The sequence below is a fragment of the Heptranchias perlo genome, chromosome 8 (genome assembly GCF_035084215.1).
Source record: "Heptranchias perlo isolate sHepPer1 chromosome 8, sHepPer1.hap1, whole genome shotgun sequence".
Taxonomy (NCBI): Eukaryota; Metazoa; Chordata; class Chondrichthyes; order Hexanchiformes; family Hexanchidae; genus Heptranchias; species Heptranchias perlo.
In genome coordinates, this window is record NC_090332.1 from 34401038 (window position 1) to 34421661 (window position 20624).

At 40.5% G+C, this 20624-nt stretch overlaps 1 protein-coding gene across 1 annotated transcript in view; it reads right to left on the minus strand.

Annotated features, from left to right (window-relative positions):
* ppp2r5a (protein phosphatase 2, regulatory subunit B', alpha isoform) overlaps positions 1 to 20624 on the minus strand; it is a 162335-nt gene that overhangs the window by 75432 nt on the left and 66279 nt on the right. The gene's annotated exons all lie outside the window — the stretch shown is intronic.

Genomic DNA, 20624 nt, shown 5'->3' on the forward strand with positions numbered 1-20624 from the left:
AGATCTTCAAGGAGGAGTTGATTCGGTTAGAGTAGACACATCTCTACGAGGGGGAAAAGAAGCTAGAGCGTCCTGAGTGAATAAAGATATAGTGAAATATATCTGAATGAAATGAAATAAAAAAGCGGCTTATGAATATAAGGTTCATAATATAATAGAGAACCAGGTTGAATACAGAAAGTACACAGAGTACATCCAAAAAAAAGGGAACAGAGAGGCAAAGAGAGAGTATGAGAATAGGTTAGCGGCTAGCATAAAAGGGAACCCAAAAGTCTTTTATAAACATATAGATAGTAAACGGAAAGGTGGAGCTGATTCGGGACAAAAAAGATCTTCTTGTGAAGGCAGAGGCACTAAATGAATACTTCGCATCTGTCTTTGCTAAAGAGGATGCTGCCATTGTAGCAATAAAGGAGGAGGTAGTAGTGATATTGGATAGGATAAAAATAGATAAAGAGGTACTTAAAAGATTGGCAGTACTCAAAGTAGAAAAGTCACCCGGTCCAGATAGGATGCATCCTAGGTTACTGAGGGAAGTAAAGGTGGAAAAACTGTGGGGGCTCTGGCCAAAATCTTTCAATCCTCCATAGAAATGAGAACGGTCCCAGAGGACCGCAAATGTTACACCCCATTCAAAAAGGGGGGGGGGGCGGAGAAGGAGGATAAACTCAGCAATTATAGGCCAGTGGTGGGGAAACTTTGAGAGACAATAATCCAGGACAAAATTGGCACTTGGAAAAGTGTGGGCTAATAAATGAAAGTCAGCACGGCTTTGTTAAAGGAAAATCATGTTTGACAAACTTGATTGTCTTCTTTGATAAAGTAACGGAGAGGGTTGATGAGGGTAATGCAGTTGATGTTGTGCATATGGACTTTCCAAAGGCTTTTGATAAAGTACCACACAATAGACTTGTTAGCAAAATTAAAGCCCATTAGATTAAATGGACATTGGCAGCATGGATACAAAATTGGCTAAAGGACAGAAAGCAGAGAGTACTGGTGAACGGCTGTTTTTCAGACTGAAGGGAAGTGTACGGTGGTGTTTCCCCAGGGGTCAGCATTAGGACCACTGCACTTTTTGCTACATATTAATGGCCTGAACCCAGGCATAGAGGGTATAATTTCAAAGTTTGCAGATGACATGAAACTCGGAAATGTAGTAAACAATGTGGAGGATATTAACAGATTTCAGGAGGAAACAGACAGACTGGTGAAATGGGCAGACACGTGGCAGATGAAATTTAATACAGAGATGTGTGAAATGATGTCCATCAGTGCTTGGACCCCATCTATTCTCAATATATATCAATGATTTGGATGAGGGAACCAAATGTAATATTTCCAAGTTTGCTGATGACACAAAACTAGGTGGGATTGTGAGTTGTGAGGAGGATGCAAAGAGGCTTCAAGACGATTTAGACAAATTGAGTGAGTGGGCAAATATATGGCAGATGCAGTATAATGTGGATAAATGTGAAGTCATCCATTTCGAAAGGAAAAACAGAAAGGCAGAGTATTATTTAAATGGTGATAGATTGGGGAATGTTGATGTACAAAGGGACCTCGGGGTGTCCTTGTACACCAGTCACTAAAAGCAAACATTCAGGTGCAGCAAGCAGTTAGGAAGGCAAATGATATGTTGGCCTTCGTTGCAAGAGGATTTGAGTACAGAAGCAAGGATGTCTTACTGCAGTTATACAGGGCCTTCGTGAGACCACACCTGGAGTATTGTGTGCAGGTTTGGTCTCCTAACCTAAGAAAAGATATACTTGCCATAGAGGGAGTGCAGCGAAGGCTCACCAGACTGATTCCTGGGATGGCAGGACTGTCATATGAGGAGGGATTGGGTCGACTCGGCGTGACATGAACCCAAGATCCCGGTTGAGGCCATCCTCAACATAAATCGTCGAGCAGAAGTTGATAGCCAAGTTCCGCACCCATGAGGATGGCCTCAACCGGGATCTTGGGTTCATGTCACGCTACACGTAACCCCACCAGCAAAAAGGGGAAAAAAAAGTTATGTGTTTTAATATTCTCTCTCTCTCTCTCTCTGCCATTTGGGTCTCTTTCTTTCTGTCTGTGTAATTGACACAATGTATATCCAGTGTACTGGGACGTGCTGTTCTCCGTGACTGGCCTGTTTGAACAACAACGACACCTTTTGATTGGTGTGATGCTGTCCCAGCCTAATATAAGATATACAATTTGAGAATCTTTCACTCATTCACCTGACGAAGGGGATAATCTCCGAAAGCTTGTGATTTTAAAATAAAATTGTTGGACTATAACCTGGTGTTGTAAGATTCCTTACATTTATTAATAGAGGCATAGAGTACAGAAGCAAGAGTTATGCTAAACCTTTATAAAACACGGGTTAGGCTGCAGTGGGAGTATTGTGTTCAATTTTGGGCACCATACTTTAGGAAGGAAGTCAAGGCCTTAGAGAGGGTGCAGAAGAGATTTACTAGAATGGCACCAAGGATGAGGGTCTTCATTTATGTGGAGAGACTGGAGAAGCTGGGGTTGTTCTCTTTAGAAAAGAGAAGGTTAAGGAGAGATTTGAAGGGTTTTGACAGAGTAAATAAGGAGAAACCCTTTCCAGTGGCAGAAGGGTTGGCAACCACAGGACACAGATTTAAGATGATCGGCAAAAGAGCCAGAGGCTACATGAGCAAACTTTTTTTTTTAACATAGCGAGTTGTAATGATCTGGAATGCACTGCCTGAAAGGGTGGTGGAAGCAAATTCAATAGAAACTTTCAAAAGGGAATTGGATAAATACTTCAAGGGAAGAAACGTACAGGGCAATGGGACTAATTGGATAGCTCTTTCAAAGTGCCAGCACAGGTACGATGGGCCGAATGGCCTCCTCATGTGCTGTGCCTATGACGCTATGAATACCATGTGCCATAATTTTTGTAAGAAGTTTCTTAGGTGGTACCTTATCATCCCAAACATAGTCTGAAAATTCATATGCACAACATTAATTGTATTCCTTTTATCTATACACTGTGATTTCCTCAAAAAATTCAATTGAATTAATCAAGCACGACCAGCCTTTACAAATCTATTAACTGTTCCTGATGAGCCCATGCCTTTCTAAGCGTTCACTTATTTCATCCCCTATTATAGACTTTAGAAATCTACCCACAGCAAATTAAGATTAACTGGCCTATCATCTCCTGGTTTATCCTTTTTGTAAACACCCCTTATTGCCTGCACAAATCAGATTGTGAAGCCTCAGCAAAAAGCTTTCATTCACATTTTCTAATTGTGCACAAAGATCCAGCCCTACTATCAAAAGTTGCTGTGTGGATCCAAAAAAATCAACAAGCACACAACTGAGCCAAACCCAGTGTAGTGATTTCTGGGGCCCCCGTAATGGTCCTCCCGTACAGCAAATCAACACTGCATTCTCTTAGATGGCAGCAGATGCATTCTGCATCTAGTTAATATAGTTTGAGCCACTACGGAAAATCGTCCAGCTAAAAAAAAAATGTACACATGGAGATGAATCAGATGAAATTCTCCTAAATCAGATACCCAATTTTGACCTACTCCAACAGCAGGTTAACACACCAACTCCACCCCCAAAATAGGGCAGGCAACATACAAGTGGCAACCTTCTGCCTGTGGACACTAAAGCCAAAAAGATCCAACAGACATTAATATTGCTGCAACAGGAAACCAGCCTACTAGGCTGCCCATAAGCTTGTTCTGTAAAACTCATTGCGATTTACTCAATATCTCAGTTTTATGCACAACAAGCCACATATACTGTAATTTACATGAACAATGTACAAAATTACTGTGAGCTGGTACTCAAAAAAATTCAAATAGCTTTCATAAACAATTCTTTTTAGAAATGTTAAAAACTGTTCAAATGTAGCCAAGGAAACCAATTTTTTAATAAATTAAAATAACCAAAAATATAATTCAAAAACTTTTCCCGACAGAAAAAGGGCCCCAGCTTTTGCCAATTCCAGAACCAGTCATGGGCAGGGCTTATGGGCTTAATGTGTTCTTTATATGCTGTAGTGTCAATCAGATAGAGAGAGCAAGAATGAGAATGAGTGAGTGACAGAAGAAAAGTTTTTTTTTTGCTTTCTTGTCACTGAGGGCGAAACAATACTTGGTGGGAAATACTAAATAATATAACTGTTATAAAATCCCTGTCTATTTCTACTTTTCTTTTTAATCCCCCAAAAATTTAACTTATGAAAATATTACAAGAGCCTGAAATACACACACAGAAAAGCAAAAGCATCGAGTCTCATATTTATAGGAGACAAACCGATGGAAGGATCTTGAAAGCAAAACTGAAAGAGATCAAGAGAAGTGGAACATAGGAACAGGAGTCGGCCATTCAGCTCCTCGTGCCTGCTCCACCATTTGATAAGATCATGGCTGATCTGTGATCTAACTCCATATACCTGCCTTTGGCCCATATCCCTTAATACCTTTGGTTGCCAAAAAGCTATCTATCTCAGATTTAAATTTAGCAATGAGCTAGTATCAATTGCCGTTTGCGGGAGAGAGTTCCAAATTTCTACAACCCTTTGTGTGTAGAAATGTTTTCTAATATCGCTCCTGAAAGGTCGGGCTCTAATTTTTAGACTGTGCCCCCTACTCCTAGAATCCCCAACCAGCGGAAATAGTTTCTCTCTATCCACCTTATCTGTTCTCCTTAATATCTTTTAAACTTCGATCAGATCACCCTTTAACCTTCGAAACTCCAGAGAATACAACCCCAATTTGTGTAATCTCTCCTCGTAACTTAACCCTTGAAGTCCGGGTATCATTCTAGTAAACCTACGCTGCACTCCCTCCAAGGCCAATATGTCCTTCCGAAGGTGAGGTGCCCAGAACTGCTCAAAGTAGTCCTGTTGGCACGGTTTGTATTTCAGTAGGTGTAAGTCGGAGTCCAGTTATACGAACCAAAAGCAACCAAAAACCAGGGTTTTGTATAGCTGCAGCATCACTTCTGCCCCCTTGTACTCTAGTCCTCTAGATATAAAGGCCAGCATTCCATTAGCCTTCTTGATTATTTTCTGCACCTGTTCATGACACTTCAATGATCTATGTACCTGAACCCCTAAGTCCCTTTGGACATCCACTGTTTTTAACTTTTTACCATTTAGAAAGTACCCTGTTCTATCCTTTTTTGATCCAAAGTGGATGACCTCACATTTGTCTGCATTGAATTCCATTTACCAATTAGAGAAAAAGAAATAGAAAAATCACTCGACTGAACTGTACAGTTTTAAAAGACATATGCAGGTGTCACAAAATGCAAAGGAAATGAATTGAATACAGTAACTTGACCAAATAGAATATTCAAAGCCTTCAAACAGTGCATGCAAAATAGTCGTAATTTTGATGAAAAATTGTGCATAACTATTATAGACTCATTGATGACCTCAAACATTTATGGGAAAGAGACTCTGAACTGATTACATTTTACCCACAAAACATCCCAATTATTAGAACTCCAGATGCCCTTCACTACTATACAAACTTTAGAACAGTTTTGCACACAGGATTTCAATCCACACAGGCAAACACTTTCTAGAAAGTGTGAAATCAACATATGAATTCCACGGTGACAAAAACCTCATGCATACTTCCTGAGAGAACTTGGTGCAAATCCTACTAGATAGAGCAAAGGAATGAACCCATTCTTACCGCCATTTATGTGACTGACAACTTGGCCAATACCTCAACAGCTAGAAGAAATGATCAAGTTCGATTTGACAAGCACAAGGAAACACGAAGTCTAAGATGCAGACAAACAAAAACTGCCGACTAAAGTCAGACAACAGTGTCCAAGGAACTGCCACGTTGAGACCTCATTTACATGCATGACACTGCTCACCTCTAAAATTCTGAACTCTTAAAGGGGAATTCTAACCCCCCAGGACGGGCGGGAGGTTAAATTGCTAAAAATGGGAAATTGGACCCAAACCTGCCACGAACACGCCTTCTTCCGGTTTAACCGTGACGAGTTGGGTGGCGGCCGAGAAACCTGCACTCAAGAGGAGGGTCAATTACAATATGTTAATGAGATTGCATTCCTCAGATTTTGGCAGCCACTTAAATTTAACGCCTGCGGGCCGGGTTTCCCAGGGATCTGGAAACCTGGCAGCTGAAGGGAGACAAGAACTGCCGGATCCAGCAGGTAAATGCTTTTCCAGTACTGCTTGCAGGCCAGGAGGAGCAGGAGTGTTAGCCCCAGCCCCCCCAAGCAAACATGGTGCCTCCTTCCTCGTGATCGGCTGACCCCGATGTCTTTCTCGCCCATCCCACCCAATCCCTTCTAACCCCCTATCTCCAGGGACCATCCCTAATGGACCCCAGCTGCTGCCTTCTACAGCAGGCTTTCGTGCCTGACAGCAGCCAGCCTCTCGATCTGGCCAGCTGCTGGGCAGGAAACTGAGTACAATAAATTCTAATGATGTCCTGCCGTTAATTTCGACATGACCTCCACCTTTGTGTTTCTGGCCGCTGGCAGATGCCCCCCCGCTCCCTCCCCGCAAATCGCGGGGTCTTAGTCTTTCTAATACAATTGTATCAACAGGTGTTTTTCAAACTTTTCTATCTGTGTGATCCCTTGGAAATATACATTTGGGCACCATATGTTAATTTCCAAAAGGCAGTGTCAGCTACCCAAGGAAAACAATGCTATTATTGCAGATAATGCTTTGTACAGGTATACAGCAACAGAACTAGTAAGTATACAAATACAGAAAGAAAATCAGAAATCTAATCCCCTCACAGATCCCTAAAGTTCTAGGGACCCGAGGTTGAAAACCTCCAATTGAAGCCAAAATTTTCACTTAGGGCCACTTTAAAAAAAAATTGTTTTATAATTAATTTCTGACAGATCAGTGCAACTCTGCAGAGTTCTTGTTGATTCAGTATCTAAAGAAACTTGTTCTTATTTTTTGGAGTTATAATAGTACTTCATATAAATCAATAAATTGAAAAATGCAATAGCTTACAAACAAGAAAAAAGCAACATGCTCTCAAGCTTAACGAAACAATTTATTCTAAGATTTCCTGTTTTTATTGGAGCATCCAACATAAATTTTGAGTGGCATTACTTCAGAATAAAAAAATAGGCTCTACCATCTTTAAAATCAATGTCATTTGCAAGAACAAATTCACAGAATATATTAGTACAGTTCAAAAGTCTGATCATTTATTGTGCAATCTGCTGTATTGTGGGACTGATATATTTAATCAACATTTAAAGGTCACAAGTTATTATACAGGATACTTAATTATGCACATCTCAAACTAGCAATTGTCCAGCAAACACCACAGGGAAGTACTTCACAGGAATTCATATCTGGAGATTAACAGTAACACTAATTTAGGAAAAACTGAAGATACAAAGAACAGAATCCTAGAAATAAACATTAAAACCAAATGTTGGAAATACACAACAAGCCAGTCAGTGCCTGAAAATAGAAATTACAGGTCAATGTTTTGGACAGGTATTTGGTTTTCACTGTAAATGTCAATTCTCTTTTCGAATGCTGACCCACCTGATGTGTGTTGCCAGTTTTCTCTGTTTTCATGCTATGTTATGATAGGGTTGGTAATCTGTACTAAAAATTGTGAGATTCATCAAGTGGATTGTAATATTAGATCAACTGTCAGATCTTCCTCATTCTTGGAAAAAAAATGAACTCCTTCATACATACAGTAATTTACCATCACTTTGCAAGGAGGGTGAGAACTGGCAAGATGGGGGAATGGGAGAAGGTTGAAGATGACAGGCAACTTAGCATATGAAATATGTAAACAGGAAACTTTAGGACACTTCAGTCGAATAATTATTGGTCTGGCCTGAAATTTTTGTGGCTCATTATTATTGCAGTTCACTTGAGGATGGAGAGTAATTTGAAGCCTGCAAAAATATGACTAACAGATCAATTATGCTCAATCATTCCAGCTGTGCTTGTGGCCAGTACCCAAATGGAGAGATAGTCCTGCCATTATTCTCATAAGATATGTGTCAACAAGGACAGGAACAAGCAGCAATACATTGCACCTTTGATATAGAAAAACAACACAAGGCTCCTCAGAGGCATAATCATACAAAACATGGACACTGAGCAAAAGGAGAAGCTATTAGGAGAAGTGACCAAAAGCTTGGTCGAAGAAGTGGGTTTTAAGGATGGTCTTAAAGGGAGAGGGGTCGATGGAGGTGGAAGAGTTTATGGAGGGAATTCCAGAGCATGGAGCCTTGGCAGCTGAAGGCAGGCAAGGGGAGAAATGCAAAAGATGCCAGAGTACAAAGAAATTAGAGTTCTGGGGGTGTGCGGGTCGTTGGTTTGGAGGAAGTTACAGAGATAGACAGGGGTGAGGCCATGAAGGAATTTAATCATGAAGATGAAAATTTTAAATTGGAGATATTGGGGAACCGGAAGCCAATGTAAGTCAGCAAGGACAGGAGTGACAAGTAAAAGAAAGGACAAACTTCCATTGATATAGCACTTTTCACAGCCAATGAAGTACTTCTGAAGTATGGTCACTGCTGTAATGGCAAGAAACACAGCAGCCAATTTGCACACAGCAAGGACCTACAAACAGCAATGAGATAAATGACCAGATGTTCTCTTATAGCGATGTTGGTTGAGGTATAAATGTTGGCCAGGGCATCAGGAGAACTTCCCTGGTCTTTTTGAAAAGTCTCATGGGATCTTGTAAGTTCACCTGAGAAGGCAGACACCTTGGTTGAACGCCTCATATGAAAGATGGCATCTCCAACTGTGCAGCACTCTCTCAATACTGTGCTGGAGTGTCAGTCAAGACTATCTGCTCATCCCTGGAGTGGAACTTGAATGCACAACTTCTGACTCAGAATGCTACCACGGAGCCAATGATTTAATGCCATGCTCTGACAATGTCCCAACAGTACAACTCCATCAAAGTCTGGTAAAGCATGAAGAGTTTGACACCAGCAAACTCCCCATTAAACCTTCTGATTTCAATCTGAAGGCTGGAATCTTTAGTTAAATTTATATTAGAAAAAGAGTTATCCCTTCTAAGTTCTGATGATGTTTCTCTCCCTGAAATGTTAATCTATCTTTTCCCCTTTTCAGATACTTGAAGACAAGTTCTGTATTTCTTGCATTTTCTGTTTTTATTTACAAACCCTTCTAAATTTAATGCCAAACCAAATATGGCAATTGTGATGAGGGTGGGCACGATTTATTGCAGGATATGAGCAGCGGGGTTTTGCGTGAGCGAGAAGTTTACAGAGCATGGAGGAGGGAAGGCCGGCAAGGAGAGCAGTGGAATATTCAAATCTGGAGGTGACTTTTCAGCACTTATCACCACCTCAGAATGTCACAAAGTGCTTCACAGCCAAGAAGTACTTTTTTGAAGTGCAGTCACTGTTGTAATGTAGGAAATGCAGCATCTGATCTGCATAAACTTAGAAAAGCACTCTCCAAATTTTATGACAAGTTTGGTTTGTTGATGAATACCAAATCCACAAAGGCTAAGGCAACTTCAATTTCATTTTGCTCATTTACAACTAAAATGATACTAAATTACAATTTTCAATCAAAAGGTCATCATACTTATTCACTCCTTTTTAGTAATACTTAGTCACTGCAACCATAGCTCCGAACTAACTATGGTTTGAATATTAGGTCCGGAACTTCACTTCCTTTTTACAGTTTTATTGCCACACACTTTGCAATCACAAACAATTTAACTTTTGTGTACAATAATAATTTCCACACAACTCAGTGGCATCACAACATGCATGTAGCTATAAATTAGTGAACCCCATAATCGTTCTAAATTAAGAACAGTCTTCACAGGCAGAAATCATTTGAATTGTATACTATGTATCAGTTCTCCATCTTGAAAAAGGAGATTTGTCCTGGAAAATCAAACCAGGTCCAAAAGAAAGATATACTTATTGTAAAAAGCCTTGAAGTTTCAGTTAAGCTTGCCAAAGTTCCTCAGCAGTGGAAACTCCTAATGTTAGAAGAAAAAAATCATTACTCCAAAAAAGAACATGAACTTTGTAGCTTATACTGCGTTCCTAGAAAATCACATCTGTTCTTCTTCCGGACTATACAAAGTAGTTTAGACATTTTTCAAACCAAGTGCATACGAACCAGCACATGTATTTTTTGTTATGTATAAATGGTCCTCTGAACAGTCCTGAACATATCAAACCAAACGCTGCTTGTCTGAATTGTCTGAAGCGCTCATCACATCCATTCCTGTTCTTATGACCAAACTGCCAACATTCCAGAGACAGCTGTCACTCATACAAAAACAAAAAAAAGCAACCAAGACATGATCACATCTAACAACAATGAACAATATTGTGTCCCTATCTAAAACTTTAAAATTTGAAGTTCTAAGCCACAAAGCAAATGATAAATTTCTGTAATATAACTCCAGCAAAATGAAATGTGAAAAAAAGATTTAGAGCAAGGGAGATGCGAGATTACAAGAACAATTTTTCAATACCAGAACTCTGATTAAGTTAAACACACAGTAGGCCCTAAATTTAAACAGTATCTGACCAGATCTAAACACAAGTCACAACTACTCAAGGATGGACCCTGAATCATTAAAAATATCACACTTGAGGATATAGCCAGATTGGCACATGGCTTGCTCCTGCCTCAAAATGCAACATTCTCGGCAGCAATCTGAGATACCAAAAAGGGCATGATAAACAGTGAGATCCCCTCAGACCCACTCCCCTGACTGCTGGATTTGTCTCCAGCAATATAAGTGCCATCTGAGATGCTCTAACAACTGCAACTCTAATTGTTAGCAAGAAGATGCATCCCCCACACTGTAGATTTAGCACCAATGGGCCAAACATCAGTTGGAGCCTGGAACTGGGAAAGTTGCACTCTAAAGCCGGGAAGCCCAAAAGTTCCTCACCCCTACTAACCGGAGAACGTAGGAAAGGACAGGCTGGTGCAATGCTCTCAAAGCCAAGAAAAATGATCCAAAATGTCACTCCCAGAAAAAGGTACGATAACTCCTGTGCACCCATGTTTGACTATTCCTCCCATCTCCATGGCCATCTTGACCCTGTGTATAAAACTACTGTTCAAATATGCTGTCAATATAACCACCTATAAATATAGTGACAAGAAAATTTATTACAATATGTAAACCAACATACAATCTTTACCTTTTAAAAAACATTTTAACATGACTTGATTGCTAAATTTTTGACTGCTTTCATGATTATTAATAAAGTTTATTTTAAAATATTGGACTCAATGCTAATCTATTATATGTTCCAATTGCATAAATTTAGTTAGATTACTTTTTTTGGACAAACATCGCACAAATTTATTTGGTGAATTAGGGGATATGAATTTAATCCAGCAAAACCAGAGTTTGTTCATGTTGTGGGTATACTGGATGTTGTTCTGTAGAGAGAGAGTAAAGTGATGTGATGCAGAAAAAATACTTCTTTTTCCAACAGCCAGATTAGAGTTTGAATAGGACACAATTTCATTCATCAGTTGTTCATTACTGCCACCCTATTTGCTATATTAAATTCAGCCATTTGCCAGAGTTTTTTTTTGCCCTTTATCAATTAGTGTACACAGCCACACCAAGATACTTCAATTATAGCAGTACTTGGGAGAAAACGCTGGAAGAGTTTTTCAGTAATGAAGGCCCTCCAAATTTAAATAACCTTTGGAAGCTTATATACTGTTATTGGTGCCACCTTATGATCTGGAAAAAAATCTAATTAGATTGGAAATCTCAATATTCAGGCGTTGGAGATAGCCAAGTATTCAAAAAGGGTTTTTTTTTCTTGCAGGAGGAAAATAAAGACAGATCATGCCCCATAAAGTGCAACTTGGATTGTTGCAACTTCAGGAAAACCACGGGATTTTTCTCCACAAGACTCGTGGCCTACAACTGAGTCTTGTGACAGATGCCTAAAGGGCAATCTACACTTACAAAACAAAAGAACAATTTTTCAAAGTAAAATAACTGAGTAGATGAAGAATAAAATTTCAAAAGACTGAGGATGGCCATAGCAAAAGTGAGGAATGCTAATCTTTTTCCACTAGTTCTCGACCCTTCCGCCAATGGGAACAGTTTCTCCTTATTTACTCTATCTAAACCCTTCATGATTTTGAACACTTCTATCAAATCTCCTCTCAACCTTCTCTGCTCTAAAGAGAACAAACCCAGCTTCTCCAGTCTATTCACATCCCTCATCCCTGGAACCATTCTAGTAAATCTTTTCTGTGCCCTCTCTATGGCCTTCACATCCTTCCTAAAGTTAGGTGCCCAGAATTGGACACAATACTCCATTTGTGGCCAAACCAGCATTTTATAAAAGGTTCAACGTAACTTCCTTGCTTTTCTACTCTATGCCTATTTATAAAGCCCAGGATCCCGTATGCTTTTTTAACCATTTTCTCAACCTGTTCTGCCATCTTCAAAGATTTGTGCACACATACGCCCAGGTCTCTCTGTTCCTAGAATCATGAAAGGTTACAGTACGGAAGGCGGCCATTCGGCCCATCGAATTCCCGCCAGCTCTATGCAAGACCAATCCGGGTAGTCCCACTCTCCCGCCCTTTCCCCATAGCCCTGCAATTTTTTTTCCTTTCAAGCATTTAGCCAGTTCCCTTTTGAAGGCCATGATTGAATCTGCCTCCACCACCCCCTCAGGCAGTGCATTCCAGATCTTAACCACTCACTGTGTAAAAAAAGTTTTTCCTCATGTCACCTTTGGTTCTTTCGCCAATCACCTTAAATCTATGTCCTCTGGTTCTTGACCCTTCCGCCAATGTAAACAGTTTCTCTCTATTTACTCTGTCTATACCCTTCATGATTTTGAATGCCTCTATCAAATCTCCTCGCAGCCATCGCTGTTCGAAGGAGAACAACCCCAGCTTCTCCAGTCTATCTACGTAACTGAAATCATTCTAGTAAATCTCTTCTTCACCCTCTCTAAGGTCTTCACATCTTTCCTAACGTGCGGTGCCCAGAACTAGACACAATACTCCAGTTGTGGCCGAACCAGTGTTTTATAAAGGTTCATGACTTCCATACCTTTGTATTCTATGCATCTATTTATAAAGCCCAGGATCCCGTATGCTTTTTTTAATCCGCTTTCTCAACCTGCCCTGCTACCTTCAACGATTTATGCACTCATACCCCCAGATCTCTCTGTTCCTCTAACCCTTTTAGAGTAGTGCCCTCTAGTTTATATTGCCCCTCCTCGTTCTTCCTACCGAGATGTATCACTTCGCATTTTTCTGTGTTAAATTTCATCTGTCACCTGTCTGCCCATGCCACCAGCCTGTCTATATCCCCCTGAAGTCTACACTATCCTCCTCACTGTTTACTACCCTTCCAAGTTTTGTGTCAACTGCAAATTTTGAAATTGTGCCCTGTACACCCAATTCCAAATCATTAATATATATTAAGAAAAGCAGTGGTCCCAGCACTGACCCCTGGGGAACACCACTGTACACTCCCTCCAGTCTGAAAAATAAACCATTCACCACTACTCTGTTTCCTGTTCCTTAGCCAATTCTGTATCCATGTTGCTACTGCCCCCTTTATTCCATGGACCGCAATCTTGATGATAAGCCTACCGTGCGGCACTTTATCAAACTCCTTTTGAAAATCCATATACACCACATCAACTGCATTGCCCTCATCTACCCTCTGTTACCTCATCAAAAAATTCTATTAGGTTAGTTAAACACGATTTGCCTTCAACAAATCCGTGCTGGCTTTCCCTAATCAATCCACCCTCATCCAAGTGACTGTCCCGGATTATCGTTTCTAAAAGTTTCCCCACTACTGAGGTTAAACTGACTGGCCTATAATTGCTGGGTTTATCCTTACACCCTTTTTTGAACAAGGGTGTAACATTTGCAATTCTCCAGTCCTCTGGCATCACCCCCGTATCTATGGATGTTTGCAAGGTTACGGCCAGTACCTCCACAATTTCCACCCTTACTTCCCTCAGCAAGCTAGGATGCATCCCAATCCAGACCGGGTGACTTATCTACTTTAAGTACAGCTAACCTTTCAAGTACCTCCTCTATCAATTTTTAGCCCATCCAGTATCTCAACTGCACCCTCTTTAGAATTGTGCCATTTAGTTTAGATTGCTGCTCCTTGTTCTTCCTGCTAAAATGTATCACTTCGCACTTCTCTGCGTTAAATTTCATCTGCCATGAGTCCGCCCATCCCACCAGCCTGTCTATGTCCTCTTGAAGTCTATCACTATCCTCCTCACTGTTCACTACACTTCCAAGTTTTGTGCCATCTGCAAATTTTGAAATTGTGCACTGTACACCAACGTCCAGGTCATCAAAAAAAGCAGTGGTCCTAGTACCGACCCCTGGGGACCGCCACCGTTTACCTTCACCCAGTTCATAAAACAACCATTCACCACTACTCTCTGTTTCCTGTCACTTAGTCAATTTCATATCTGTCATTGTTCCTTTTATTTCATGGGCTTCAAATTTGTTGACCAACCTATTATGTGGCACTTTATCAAACGCCTTTTGAAAGTCCATATCCACAACATCAACCCTCTCTGTTACCTCATCAAAAAAATCAAGTTAGTTAAACACGATTTGCCTTTAACAAATCCGTGCTGGCTTTCCTTTATTAATCCACACATGCCCTCTGCCTCCATGCCGAGATCTCCTTTTTGGTCCCCATAGGGCCCCAACCCTCCTCTTACTACCTGTTTACTATTTATATGCCTATAGAAGATTTCTGGATTCCCTTTTATGATAGCCGCCAGTCTATTCTCATACTGTCTCTTTGCCCCACTTATTTAATTTTTCACTTCTCTGTACTTTCTATATTCAGCCTGGTTCTCACTTGTATTATCAACCTGATATCTGTCATACGCCCACCTCATCTTACTCACTATCTCTTTCGTCATCCAGGAAGCTCTGGCTTTGGTTGCCCTACCTTTCCTCCTCGTGGGAATATACCTAGACTATACTCAAACCATCTCCTCTTTAAAAGCCGCCCACCGTTCGATTACAGTTTTGCCTGTCAATCTTTGATTCCAATTTACCCAGGTCAGATCCGTTCTCAACACACTGAAATTGGCCCTGCTGCAATTAAGTATTTTTACTCTAGACTGCTCCTTGTCTTTTTCTATAACTAATATAAACCTTATGATACTATGATCCCCCTGTTCCCTAAATGTTCCCCCAATGACACTTGCTCCACTTGACCGACCTCATTCCTCAGAACCAGATCCAGCAATGCCTCCTTCCCCATTGGGCAGGAAACAATGATCAAGAAAGTTCTCCTGAACACACTTCAGAAATTCTTCCCCCCCACTCTTTGCCCTTTACACTATTACTATCCAAATCTATATTAGGGTAGTTGAAGTCTCCCATTATCACTACTCTTATAGTTCTTGCACGTCTCTGTAATTTCCCTGCAAATTTGCTCCTCCACATCCTTCCCACTAGTTGGTGGTCGATTGAATACACCAAGTAGTGTAATGGCACCGCCATTGTTTCATAACTCCAACCATATAGATTCTGTCTTTCACCCCTCAAGGACATCCTCCCTCTCCAGCACTGCAATATTCTCCTTAAACAATAATGGCACCCCCCCACCTCCTTTTTTTCCTTCCCTATCTTTCCTGAACAACTTGTATCCAGGAATATTTAGTACTCAATCCTGCCCTTTTTTGAGCCAGGTCTCCATTATCGCCACTACATCACATCGCCATGTGGTTATTTGCACCTGCAGCTCACCAATCTTATTTACAACACTTCGTGCGTTTACACATATGCACTTTAAACCTATCTTCGACCTTCTCGTATTCTCTCTTAGTCTGATCCCAGCTAATACTGTACTGTTTTTTTACTCTAGTGCTATCTGTCTCTCCCAATCCTTTGTGTACCTTTCTAATGCTACATCCTGGTGACCATCGTCCATTGAATTATACACTGTTCCTATTCCATTTTAGAACATTTTTGTACCAAAATATAGAATCATACAATAATACAGCACAGAAGGAGGCCATTCAGCCCATTGTGCCTTTGCCTGCCCTTGGAAAGATATATGTTTTAAATATAACCCACACAAAAGTGAGTAAATATCTTACAGAAAAAAAATTAACTATCCTTCAACTCATGTGACTGGTAAACTTACACTTAAGTTACATCATAAAATGCACTGGAGTAAAAAATTCCTATATTCTACAATGATGTCCACAGCACTGTTACATTTTATACTGCTCTGTGAGCCTTCCAGCTATCAATATTATGTAGTGTAGTGAATGTATTTACAATGTAATAAAATCATTTGATTTATTTTTTATGCTCAACTAGATGAGGAATATTAGTACTGGAGAATGGAAACATTTTCACTTTGTTCATCCAGTACCCATGTCATATAGGTCAAAAGTTGACAAATCAGACCCAGGCAATAAGAGACCCATAGATCTCATTTCCTCTGCTGTGCTTCAAAACAACACCTAAAAAATTGGTGCAATGCAGAAGAAAAATGGGAGCAAATCCTTGCTACCAATCTGCTCCTGACTAGCACTGCACACAAGCTTCTTTTATGGGTGGAACTTTCAACTTCAATGGAGATGTAAAACTGGCAATATTGGATTGGCCGTCCGTTATACACCCCACCATGTCCATCCTCATGGTGCACTGCCTTCCTACGCCAATCAGAAAGTGCATAGACTCTTCACCACCCGATTGGATGACTCTTAGCTGTCAGTCAGACAGCTTTTCTTCCCATATCCAAATTTATTTTATAACTAGTAAACAAAAGTGTTCAAAGGAAATTTTTTAAAAACACAATTTTTAAAGATTTTTCTCCTGAGTTGCTCGCAGTAGTGTCCTGGAGATTAGTCTTTAATTCCTGGAGACTCCAGGGCAATCCTGGTGGGTTGGTACCCCTAAGTACACCCCAAAATGTGATTTGAACTCAGCCTCAGAAAAGCACCAGTTTGAAATGTTCGCTTTCCCAGTCTACCATCCTTATAGGATTTCTGGCCTGGAAATTCCTTTTGTTGGCAGAGTAGTGGTGGGGTGGAACTACCGCCCACCATTTTGACACCAGTGTAAATCCAACACATTTTCCTGGGTCAGGACTCACCAGGCATGCAGGGAGGCCTCCCAGTAGGATCCCCACTACCGAGGGAGTCTGGCCGTGCTGCTGCGATACTATCACTGCAATCGGCTGAATTGAGTGCATGGTGTCTATATGAAGGGAAAGGAGGCCACTACAAGGCCCTCCCCCTCCAGACAATGCTTAATGCCACTGTCCCAGGGACGACTGCCACCCTTTTCCTGACGGTTTCTGGGATCAGCAGAGATAGCAGCGGTAAACAGAAAGTTTGGCAGCTTGCCAGGATCCACTTCTCCACCAGCATTTAAATGACGCAGGTGGGGAAGGCCTTACCACCCAATTTTCCTGCCTTTTCCACTCCTATCCTGCATGATTTTTGGTAGCATGGCTGTGGAAAATCCAGTCCTTTGGATACGAATGACTAATTTTTACCAATTATGGGCTGTTTTGTTCTGTAGGCCCATGTCTTCTAAGAATTCAGTTAAGTCACGTAATCTCATTTCAACTAAACGTTTTACAGCCAGCAGAGAAAGGAGATCTAACCACCTCCCCCTTAACATTTATGGCAATATCCTGAGAATGAATAAAAAACATTAAAAATGTTAACTTATCTTTCTCTTTCAGATCCTAATTAGTCTGTTGCGCATTTCAGTATTTTGTGTTTTTATTTTAACTCATCAGTCTGAGCTATATTTGAACCTAGATCTCAAAAGGACAATTTTCTAACTCACTGCACTACCCAGTTGCTCACATGCGTCCTGTTTTAAGCCAATGTGAAGTAATCTAACATATGTGATCTGCTTAAAGCAGCTAAACATACACTTAAAAAATCATGTATATAGCTCATTAAAAGTGTTTACATATAGAATATTTGATACAGCAAGGTCCCAATTTTACTCATTCTGTGCATGTAAAAATATGGGTTTAAATTTGAGTGTGCATATACCCAAATTTCCCTTCCCCTACAGTGCACTGTATACTTGATGATGGATATGGTAATATTATGAAAATGAGCATGTTGTATGGTAGCTTTGGCTGGGTGTGCATTTTGTTGTCCACATGTGGGTGGATGGCTGCAGGGAATGCATATTCAAGGTTTTTCTTTTTTACGATAAATTGTTGTTGTTTAAAATATGTAAAAAAACAAACATGTAACATACAACTTTATGTAACTCCTCAATAAGTAATATCACTTAAAAGTGTTAATCAATTTTTAAATGTTATCGACAGTAAAAAGAGGGCTGTAAATATTGAGTGATATTTCTGATGAATGCAGCGAGAAAAAGGTTAGCTTCATAATCTTGTGGCAGAGATGAAATCAATATTTGTTTGAAGTGCTCCTTCTAAACCATATTTTTAAATATATAAATTGATAAAAACTTTGGACGTCCCATTATGTTGCTCAGAGTGTCACAGAATACACTCATAGTAGGAAAGCTGACACTATCCCACTCATTCCCAGGGATGCTCCTCCAGCCACTCTCTCTATTCTTCTCTTTCTCCACCATCACCCCCGCCCCCCTGCTTCAATGGGTTCTTTCTCTGTACTCCTGATTGCAAAAAACTTTATTCAAACACCATATGACGCCACCAACATAGGATATAGCATCTTCTGACACTTCTAGCTTGTTTCAATACAACAATGCTAAATTGTTACACCAGTGAACTAGAATTCAATGCAACAATTTATCCTTACCTATTAATTTTTTTTTGGGGGGGTGTCAGAGGGGTTGGAGCAGGGGGCAGATTTCTTTAGCTTACCCAAGATCCATTCCAAATGGCTAAATCAGGCCAACTTGCTCCTCCACAGTTGAAGAGCAAAATTATTTTCAGTGCGGGAAGTTGCGCAGAATGACTCTTCAGAGTCTGTTGAAACTAGAGACTTGTTTACAAATTTAAGTTTGCTTTCTATTTCCTCAGTGACTCTCCAACTCTGTACTCCCCTTGATGTTTCTGTGAGTGCCTCAATTCCAAGCTCTTCCTTGGTTTTTCTCCTCCTCCATACCATCCCCAACTTATCATATTATTATATGGTGTTTCACAGTGACCTTCCCAACAGTTTGTCCAGATAAACTGGAAAACATACATGCTGTGTCAGTGTATTTAGTTTGCAAGGGGTTCAGGTTATCCATTTTATCCAACCCAATTGTCCAAACATCCACATCCACTGTATAACCTTACTCTTAGCCCATTCTAATTCTAAAATTATAATGGAATAAAAGTTATACAGACCAGGAAGGTTCCCGGTTTAATCGCTTATGGCACTGCTTATGGTGAGTCAGGATAGGCTAATGTATAACAATGGCATGTAACACACAATGCATTATCAGGATCACAATTTGCAGTAACTGCACAAGCCAAATTCCATTTTTTTCCCACAAGTTATTCTGGGAATTTTACCAATACTTTGAAGATTGAATGTTACGGCTGTCCATTTTTGCATGGCAACTGCAAATAAGGAGCCTGGATTATTATACTTTCCTTTAACTATGCAGAAGACGATAGGCAACATATGACAGATTTAAGTGTGTGTGGCTTAGCAGCAGTGGAGACAGGGTTGTAGAGCTTTAACAGGGATTGTTGGACTTTGGTAGCACTCGGAGCCGATTCTGAGGTACAGCAGTACTGTGGAGCCAGGCTTTAGTTCTGGTTGGAAGGTATAATTTGATTTAATGGGTGATTCTTGAGGTCTGGCAGTAGTGGTGGAGGTGTGGTTTACAGGGTTTTGCAGTTGTGGAGGGAGGGTCTCTGGGTATGACAGCACTGTGGACAGAAATACTTGCACTTGAGGGCGGGGGGGGGTCTGAAAGCATTGAGATGGGTGACAGGTCTGGAAACAAAGGAAGAGGGTTCCAGAATCTGGGAACACTGGCAAATGGGAGCACACAGGTGTGATATTCCAGTGCCCAAATCACAAGGAACCAAGATCTGGCAACGTCAAGGGACCCTGAAGTTTGACAACAGCCTGAAGCTGATTTTAAGTGCAAAATGTGCTTTAGCATTGTAGTTGCTGACTGTACATTTACACTATAATAAACACAGTTTTAATTAATTAGAATATTTACAAATGAATAATACAGTTGACAGGTTAGGGTGCGTGGCCCAAATAAGCGTTCTTTATACAAACACGGAGTATAAAGGAACAAATTGAATGAATTGCAAGCGCAAATTCAACTCAGAGGATATAACATGGTAGCCATTACCAAGACATGGCTGCAAGACGGTCAGGACTAGGAACTGAATAGACCAGGTTATAAGGTCTACAGGAAGGATAGGGAAACTGGTCGAGGGGGAGGAGTAGCCTTAGTGATTAAGGATGAAATTACTTCAATGTTAAGAGAGGATACAACGAGAGGTAAGCAGGCAGTGGAGACTTTACGGGTAGAATTGAGAAATAGAAAAGGATTTAAAACTGTAGTGTGAGTTGTGCATCAGCCTTCCTGTAGTAGCTATGAAGTGGCAAAATGTATAAATGCAGAGATTAGACAAGCACGTAGTAGACAGAGTGGTTTT